The sequence below is a fragment of the Athene noctua genome, chromosome 1 (assembly GCF_965140245.1).
Source record: "Athene noctua chromosome 1, bAthNoc1.hap1.1, whole genome shotgun sequence".
In the NCBI taxonomy this organism is placed as follows: domain Eukaryota; kingdom Metazoa; phylum Chordata; class Aves; order Strigiformes; family Strigidae; genus Athene; species Athene noctua.
Window position 1 is genome coordinate 259,040,981 of NC_134037.1, and position 9,579 is coordinate 259,050,559.

A 9,579-nucleotide genomic window follows, 5' to 3' on the forward strand; every position below is an offset into this window, starting at 1 on the left:
CTTTAAAGAGCTTCTCTGGTAATCTCCCTTTTACTAAGGTTACCATTTCAGCATCATTTCTCTAGTCTTCTTTGTAATCAGCTCTTTGTATGACTAAGAGTTTCATTTTGTCCTTTTATAATAAATGGATTTGTCTCTTAACTGCTTTCAAGAGGTCTAGATCTACTCTGCTTCATTTGTCAAAATATCACACAAAATATATTTCAAAAATATGGTATTTATCCATGGTATTGATTAAGTCTGTTAAGTCTTTTTCAGTCATTACCTTGTCTTTAATCATTATCTCTTCAGAAAGTGTTCCGCTATCTTGCATGCTACTGAGAGGAAATTCATAGGTTTGTGGTAGCTGAGATCACTGCCTTTCCTTTAGTAAGGCACAGAGATAAGAGCTGTGGACCCTGTTCCTAAGCAGCTTTCTAATCTGTTTATTAAAAAAAAAAAAAAAAAGAAAAAAAAAAAAAAAAAAAGAAGAAAAAGTTAACCAGGACTTGGGATTCAGTACATAGTAAAGTAAGCATAAACTTAAAATAGAGAAACTGCAGTGTTAATGTTTCAGCTTGCAGCCATTTTACTCCAGCACAAAAGTTCATTTTTTCTGATAGAGCTTAATCCATTTTACCGCTTTTCAACCTTTCTTCCTTCCATCCTCTCTTCAGTTGGTACTTGCACCAGTTCATTATGAACTCCAGAAGTACTTGCAAGCTCCAGTGAACACCATGCAGCTCCTGCTGGTTGCAGCTCAGGCTGCCCTTTCCTTGACTTTCTTAGAAGAGCTTCTGCCTAGGAAGGGACAGTTTCTACACTACCTTTTGCAGAAGGTATATCTCAATGCAGGCAAGAAAGCAGACCCAATCCACTTCTGCGTCCTCTGAGTTCTGGTCTGTTCAGTGCCTAGTTCGTAGTGGTCCTGGAGCTTGGGACAGGGTGCAGGAACCCACATGCTTGGTGCATGCACAAAGCAGGACAGAAGATCTCTCCAGCATTAGCAGCCTCCAGATCCATCACTCAAAGAGTATTCACTGTGCACTAGAATTAGCCCCTTTCCCCTCTACTTCCCCATCAGTTGCTACACTCAAAAATTTTATAGTGGCAAAAGGGAATGTACCCTATACATGTGGAGCCAGGAGTTTATTGTTAGTTTAATTAGTCTAATGCAAATCCGGCAAAGAGTTGGTATTAGTCCAGCCATAATAATGCTACAATTCATAGTCCAAAATAATACAGAAAAGCCTCAGTAATAGAAGGAAAACCTTCCTAGTACCCACCTCTTCTCTGGTGTTATTCACACCCTCACAATGTCCCTCTGAGGTGAAGCCAGAGATTGGATGAGGTTTGAGCAAGTTATCTTCAACCCCAGCTATTTGTTGGGAGGATTTTGATGCGTGTAGTGGGGTGTTCCTTCACCCTCCACCTTGAGGGCCGCTTGAGTTTATTTTTATCATTTTCTTAATGTATTCTGCACATTATCTTTCTTTTCATTTAATCACAGTTAATCAGATTTTTGTTCTCTGCATTATATGTAAGCCAGTTTAGTAATACTATGCTCCTATAGGGGCTACTGATTGACAATAGTGATTTGTATGAGCAGTCAGAGACTTTGGTAACGTCTTGAGGTTACAGTCTTGAAAACTACATTTTATTGTAGGATCATAGATAATTCAATCTGCACAGAATAACTACTTGTTATCACTGTGAACTAAAGCCAACCATGCCTAAACCTGAGAGCTAAACAGTTGCTATCACAGCTAAGACAAGTTGAAAGAAGTTAAGACAAGCCTAGAAAGTCCTGAGAACCAGCACTTTGAGGTCAATACAAATTGTGTGGCCTTCTGCAAGTAATTTTAAAAAATCTTGTTTACTAGACTACACTGTGGACCACCCCAGCAGCCTAAAATTGCAGAATGGTCTGGTGAGAGCGTAAACCAGACACCTATAACTCCTTCATACTCATGGCTGTGACAACCAATCTATTCTGTCATCAAACATCATGTCAAAAAACATGTTTGGGTTCCAAGGAACAGCAGGAACCCAATTACAGGGGAACCTCAGCCAAGACCAACTACGCCTCACTACAGAGCAACTCTAGATCTGGGATGGAAAAAGGTCATCCATGAAAGGAGGGAATGGATGCCTCTTCAGGGGATATGACTCCAGAATGGGCTCAAATTCATAACCTGTGATGCATAATCTATTTCTTTTTAATAATTTGCAGCTGAAGCCGTTCCAAAGAGTGTGGCTTTACGTTAATGCAAAAAGATTAATTTTTCAAAACAGCTTGTACGTTGTACTAAGGCTATTATGATTCTTTAAATCTTAATATTTCCATAATGTGTCAAGAATTAATGTTCAATACAGAAACAGTTCATGCTTCTAGAGTATCCATTATTTTTTTTTCCTCAAGTTAATATATCCCTAAGGTAGATCACAGATAAAATTGAACATGCATGGAATTGCTTTTATTATTTTTTAAAGTTTGTTGGATAATTACAGTAATGACATCATAATAAAAATTATGAAAATAAGAAATATGAACACATACACTACTTACATAAAAAAATTAAAATGTTTGGAAAACTGTGGGCAACACAAATCTTTCAACCATCTTTCTGAAGTGCCTTATGTTTCAGTTTTACAAAGGGGACAGGCACATGCTTAGTTGCATTCTGTAATGTAGTCTGCTAGATCACAGAATCACAGAATCGTCTAGGTTGGAAAAGACCTTGAAGATCATCCAGTCCAACCATTAACCTCACACTGACAGTTCCCAACTCCACCAGATCCCTCAGCGCTATGTCGACCCGACTCTTCAACCCCTCCAGGGATGGGGACTCCACCACCTCCCTGGGCAGCCCATTCCAACGCCCAACAACCCCTTCTGCAAAGAAATGCTTCCTAATATCCAGTCTAAACCTTCCCTGGAGCAACTTGAGGCCATTCCCTCTTGTCCTAATATATTATATATTAACTATTATTGGTTTAAGTAAGGAGCTAATGAAGCAGTTGTGATTCTGATGTTCACTACTGTCTTCACACTTTCCTGACACATGGCTTCTTCACAGACAGTTCAGTTCAGGACACAAAGTTTTTTGTTGCTTTAAAAGTCCAAGTTTGTTAAGTCAGAAAAAAAAAACCCAAACCAAACCAAAAACACAGGGAATGACAAGGGCAAGCGCCAATCTCACAGATTCATAAGTGCAAGAAAATGTTCATTTCATATTTTAGTTCTAGTCCTGGCAGCCCAGCCAAATTGTTATTAACTCAGAGATTTGATACTAGACCAATGATGATGTGCAATGAAGCAACTGAACAAAAAATGAACACTAGGAGTAATATTGCACTCAGAGCATTAGATTCATTGAAGAATATTACGATTTTATTAATTCAGAGGCTTTACCAAATAGTGTCTATTCTCTGTGCATCAACCCTTTGACCGCCTGCTCTTTTCCATGAGAAGTGCTGAGTGCAGTAGATTCGGCGTGGGGAATGAAAACTGCTGTCAGAAAGTTGCCATTTCTTTGTGCACAGATCTACCTCTTTATATTTTGCTTACAGAAAAATGGTGTGGTGCCAGAAAAACAGACTATCAGTTGGGCCCAAGCCAACAGAATTAAACAAACACATGGACTCCAGTAGATTTTTTTTAAAAAAAAGAGTTACCACTTTGATCTGTAGCATATAGAAAATTGTAGCCAATACTTTTAATGAACTTGACTAAGTTAAATGAATCTCCTAAAGAAAAGTTCACTCTTCCCGTAATACTGAGTTCCTACAGAACCTCTGAAAGAGATGCAGATTCTCAGCAGCTTTCCAGATAAGTGTGTTTATTTTTCACTGGTGCTACCATGGCTGGACATGGAACCTCATCTGGGTTCTGAAAGAGAAGATGGTGGGAACTACATGAAGAATAATTTTCAGATGGGAAATGTATCTTATATCGCCTGCTGCAGTGGGCTAGTTCTTTGTATGAGGTTGCGGCAAACTACACCCCGTTTGTACAGTGGTCTGAATTTCCCAAAGTGTCTTATTTTATGTTGTACCATTTGAAGAGAAGAAAAAGACAAAGCAGATCTGGTTTAGGATGCTATGACTTTCACAAAGGGCTGAAATACCTGTTTCTGAAACAAAGGTCTTTGCCAAAGGTCTTAAGATAGGCAAGTAAACCAGCAGTCATTTTTTAAAAACAAAGTACATTTAACCTCCTGAAAGGGATCAAAACTGCATCTGTGGAGAAAGCAGATTGTTAAGACTGTCACAGCACAGACAGCTCTGGGCACTTCAAAGACCGATGATGCAGTCAAAACTGCTCAACTCATGTGATTTGTATTAAATCAGGATCAAAGTGCTGTATTGATATATTAGTAATATGTAATTAACTGTCAATCAGTGAACTGTACATTCAGGAACAGTATCAGCAATACAACAGATAAATCACATTGCCTGATGCTTACTAAATGTTAATAAGCACCTATAAATTTTGAAACATCATTCTGTAACTAACCCCCATAGATTGTGATCACACACAACCAGAGTTACGTGCAAGCTACCCCACCCAAAGCACAGCTTGCAAGAACACACTCAAAGGACATCTCCTACTTGCTCACCCCTCCTGTAGGTGTCATGGGTGCTCCAGCTTCACGTGCACCTGTGAAACTCCAACGATCTGCTAATCGACCTGCCGATAAGAAAGCCCCCCTCATGCACTGGCATCCTCACGCCCCAGGTGTGGGACCCTACTTGTTGCCCTTGGACTGTCAGCCCATCAGCAGGGAGCAGGCTCTTCACAGCATCTGGCTGGGAGGATGCTCCATCAGGCCTTGGGTGAAGGTCATGTTGCCACTGGGAGAACTTCTGGAAGTATCAGTCTAGGCTTGACTGCCACTCTGTTCATAGTCCAATGTATCTCCCTACAGTCACAAATTTTCATCTTTCTTTTGCACTTCCTTTCAAGCAGGGTCCTTCTTTGATTGGAAAGTCCCTTGGTAGTCTGGTTTAATATAGTTGACCGCTAGTTTATGCAAACTTTGTCATTTTAATTTCCTCTCAATGTTATCAGTTTTGGGGAAAACACCTTTTCAGGCAGTTTCAGATATTACATTCATATATGCTGTGTACACTCACAGTCTTATCATGGCATCTGATGTTATTCAAGCCTTTTTGCCAAGAGAGAATTGTTCAGACTCCCCTGCAAAGAAGAAAAAAAGAGTTTTGTTGGACTGTACACTTGGTGAGTGTGTGTTTGTTTGGATAATTATTTTAATTCTGAAATCAAAGGCAGAATATCTGCCCTGTGGAAGAAGAGGAACACAGACAGATCCACCACCAAAACATATCACAGATTATAGAATTCACATGGGATTTTGTATGTTTCCAAGACCAAGTCCTGCTCTGGATCAGGCAGTATAGAAACTGCACCTTGGGGTTCTGTTTAATCTGGTCCATTCTGGGGCCTCCCTGTCTCTTTCTTGTTGTCTAAAGGCTTGTTTTCTTGCGAATGTGAAGAAAACCTTTTCCATTTTCAAACCTCAATATGTTTTGTGAATCAGAAGTCTTGGTTTTGGGTCAGTCCAACAAAGCAGCCACCATTTCACTCAGTGACCTGCTCTCAGTAAACCAGCATTTCTGGGCTTCATGCTTAGCTGACAATGAAGTGTTGAAGACATTTGGAATTCTCAGCCTCATTTGACAATCATGAAGTAGCATCCTCTTCATAGATACATCATTCTCTAGACTAAAGCTTTTCAGACTCATTATTGTGATATTTTTGCAGGTCTCTGGTAGCAAATTTAATCAGTTATCTTTCTTAAAGATTCATGCCCACATATCAGTTTCCTTTTAAATAATCTAGAAATGATTAAATGCGCTTTTTTACCCCCTCTGATTTTTTTTTTTTTCCCCAAAACCACAGTATGCCATAACTTTAAAATGAAATTATAGCTATTTTTCATCCTTGATACACAAAACATTGAGATTTACACTTTAAAGGCTAAACTGTGATTCACGTTACCTGTCTCAAACATAAACATTCTTTAGTCTTAAACCTGGTCATCACCTCAGTAAAAATTCATCCATCTCTCATTTCTCTCAAAAAACCTCCTGGTCCAAAGTTTCTGAGCTAATAGAAGGATTTTGGTACTTTATCAGGTGATGTGAGCTAAAACATTTTTGTTCTCATGTAAGAGATTTATGCACTATAAAAGCCAGAAGTGCCCATTAAGGCGATCTAGTTTTGAGTTCCTCAGTAAAAGAGATTGTAGTACTTCATCCAGCACTTCTTCCATGAAGTTTAACAACTTGATCAGATTATGGTTCCAGAAAAATGCCATTTAGGACTTGTTCATTTTTTTCAACTTTTCCCTGTCGAATAGCTGAAGATTTTAGCTGGCCAATTAGTAAATCAGTTTTAGGCTAGTATTTTGAGTACTTGGGGGCTGTGTGCTCTGTTATGGGGGATTTCACATCTCTAATACAGAGTTTAGGGAGTTTGAGTGACTGGTACTCTAGAGATTCTGCCCCAGAAACAAGATACTTTAAGAAAAATTTTGTGTTTACTGACTGTTTCTCTGCATTTATGGAACTTCAAATCTTCAGATGAAAATCAGGAACAATTTTTTTTTCCTCTTATTAGGGGTATTTGATGTAACCCCATTAGAAATGTAGCAGGGCGATAGATGTCCTAAAAACACCCACCATTGCAATCTGCCACTGTGTCCAGAAAATTAATATTCCATTTAAAGAAATGTTGGTAAAATGTGTAAACACAAAAGGCTTGTTGTTCAGAGCAAGCATTTCAAAGTTACATCCTATGTTGAAAGAATGGGTCTATGTCTTTCCAAGATGTAAGCCTTGTTTTGAAACTTCAAGTCCATCTTGATCCCTATAAAACAGTGGTACAAAATTCCATGTAGTGTGAGTTTTCAATTTTTTGTCTTGAGATTTGGCACAACCCTGTGAGTTGTGGTAGTCTTTGCACTAAGTGTCATCCTCTGACAGAGGAGGACAGAGTCTCTCTATCACATATTCCATTATTTATAGCTCTGGTTTGGTTAGTAGAATTTGTGGGTATGAATTGACCATAAATTGCCCTTTATCTATTTTTACTCTGCTATAAATGCAATTGATGCATGTATTGTATTTTTAACAAAATAACTCTGTACTTTTTCTGTTACAAAGCATTTGATTGATGCAATTTTCTTTTTATTGTGTAGACATAAGAGATGGAATGAAGATGGAAATAATGTTTTCATTATTCCTTGGGTAGGATGTTCATTTCTAGATTCACAACAAAACTGATACAAATATTGTTATATCAAAATAAAGACCAGAGTTTCTTAAGATATTCTGAGATTAGCTGACACATGTAAGATGCTGATATGTAGAGGCCTTTCCCTTCTGCTGAGCAGAAGTGAAGAACTGCTAGATAAGCTGCTAGGTCCCTCTCTTATAAAGCTCCTAGTAGAAAAGATAGAGAAGAAAGTAGATGTTACCTTCCCAAAGTCACGGGTAGAATTAGGATAGCATCCCAGATCTTCTCATGGACAGGTTATCTATTTTATTGAGGTATAGATAGCCAGATATGCTTCCCTTAGGACACAGGCGTGGGAATGCAATTGAACCTTGCTAATGACTTTTCATAACTGAGCTTTCAGATTTGTCTTGAAGTCATTCATGGGCCTAATCCTTAGCTTCCATTCTAGACCTCATCAAAATAAAGTGGAAATTCTCTTTATACAAATATTTTTATGTCAGTGGAAGGTAAGCTATAAGTTTGAGGTTTTTTCTGACTTTTCCTGTTTTATTCTCTTTTTGAAGCTGGGGATTGTGCTCACCCTTTTCCAGTGATCCAGTGCTTATCCCAGCTTTCCTAAATTCTCAAAAGCATTGAGATGTCATCAGCTAAGATTGCTAAATATATAAAAAATAATTGTTCTGAAATCACCCAACATATTTAACCACACCAAAACCTAATCCTTTCATATTCAGGGTCCTGGCTCTTTGTCGTTACAATTAATTGTGACAGCCTCTGGATAGTAGCTGACCTGAGAAAAGAAATGGAAGAAAAAAGTGCAGAAAACCTGTATAATCATTGGTTCAGGTCACTTCATCCATTGGTACTATAAAAGATATTAGCTCTCCCTAAAGTTCTCCAGTTGATCAAATATTTTAGCCTTTCAAGCATCTCTTGTGAGTAGTTGTTTTTCTCCCTTGGATAGATCAACTCTTTTCTTAGCCTTTTCTTTGCAAAATGCTTGTAGACTGGTTTCTTGTTGCTCTTGAAGCATAGAGAAGGAAGAAAGAGCCCAATCTCAAGGTTGGGGGATGCATTTTATAAAGTTTTTTAGAAAACAAATGTGTATTAAAGGTGAATTATGTAAACGGAATAGCAAACTGGCCACATGGCCACCTTTTTCTGAAATTACTTTTATGTTGACAGAATATTTATGATAACCTGCAATCGCTCACAACTACAGACCGGGGACAACAGCTGTTCATGTTTTGAACACATACAGTACTTCTGAGAGACATTTATGGATCAGCCACTCACATAACTTGCTAATGTTCGTGGATAGTGTATACGAAACTTTTTGTAATGTCATCTCTGATGATTTCACCATAAGGCATTTTTGAATGATCATAAAGCACTAATAAATACACAGTGAAAATAGAAATTGTGTTGAATTTTTCAAGGCAAAAAAACATTAACGGAAACAATGGTTTGGGGGTTGTTTTGTTTTAAATAATAGTCATAAATATATTATTCAGTTGTGTAAGCACTAAACATTTTAATTTAAAAACTTAAAATACTTTGAAATATTAAATCCCTAAATTATGTTTGCCATGCAGCCATATTTGTAGTCAAGACACCACATGTATCCACTGGGGTGCCTGCAGTTCTGGTTGTCTGTAGAAGGTCCACTCCTTGCTGTTTGAAAGAGATAAGAGCATATCCCATTATGAACTCTTTTCTGTTCTGTGGCACTGATGGTGGGATCATTTCAACAACACTGGTGTTGCCAGCTGAACTAGTCACCCTGAGCTTGAATAAGACCTGAACATATTGCAATGAAAGATATGAGCAAGACTGGGAATGTATATACGGCTACGCCACAAACACAAATGACAGCATGGTCCTCACCCAAGAAGTCTCTTATTTGTCCAGGCAAACAGAACCCCCAGGAACTTCCATTTCTTTCTGTTTTACAAATTTTTATTTGTCCTTCTTTTCCATACATCCACCCACTGTACACACTTGAAAGGTGTAATAAACTGTTATACATCAAGCCACAAGCTGTGTCATCAAGTCACAAGCTGCGTTTCTCTGCTTCCTTCAGAGAATGGATATGCAGCCAATATTTAAGCACTGATGTTCTACATAAAACTGGTTGTGTGTACATTTATGTCACTGCTTTAAAGACGTGGTACCCTAAAGTGTGTCCCCAAAGACAGAGACAGATTCTGTTTAAATGTGTAAATCAGTAAAAACATACCCCAGATGGCAAAGAAAAGGTAGCAAACCACAGGTATTTGGCTGATGAATGAGATTCATTGCCATGCAATTTCTGTGCAGATTATAGTTCTATT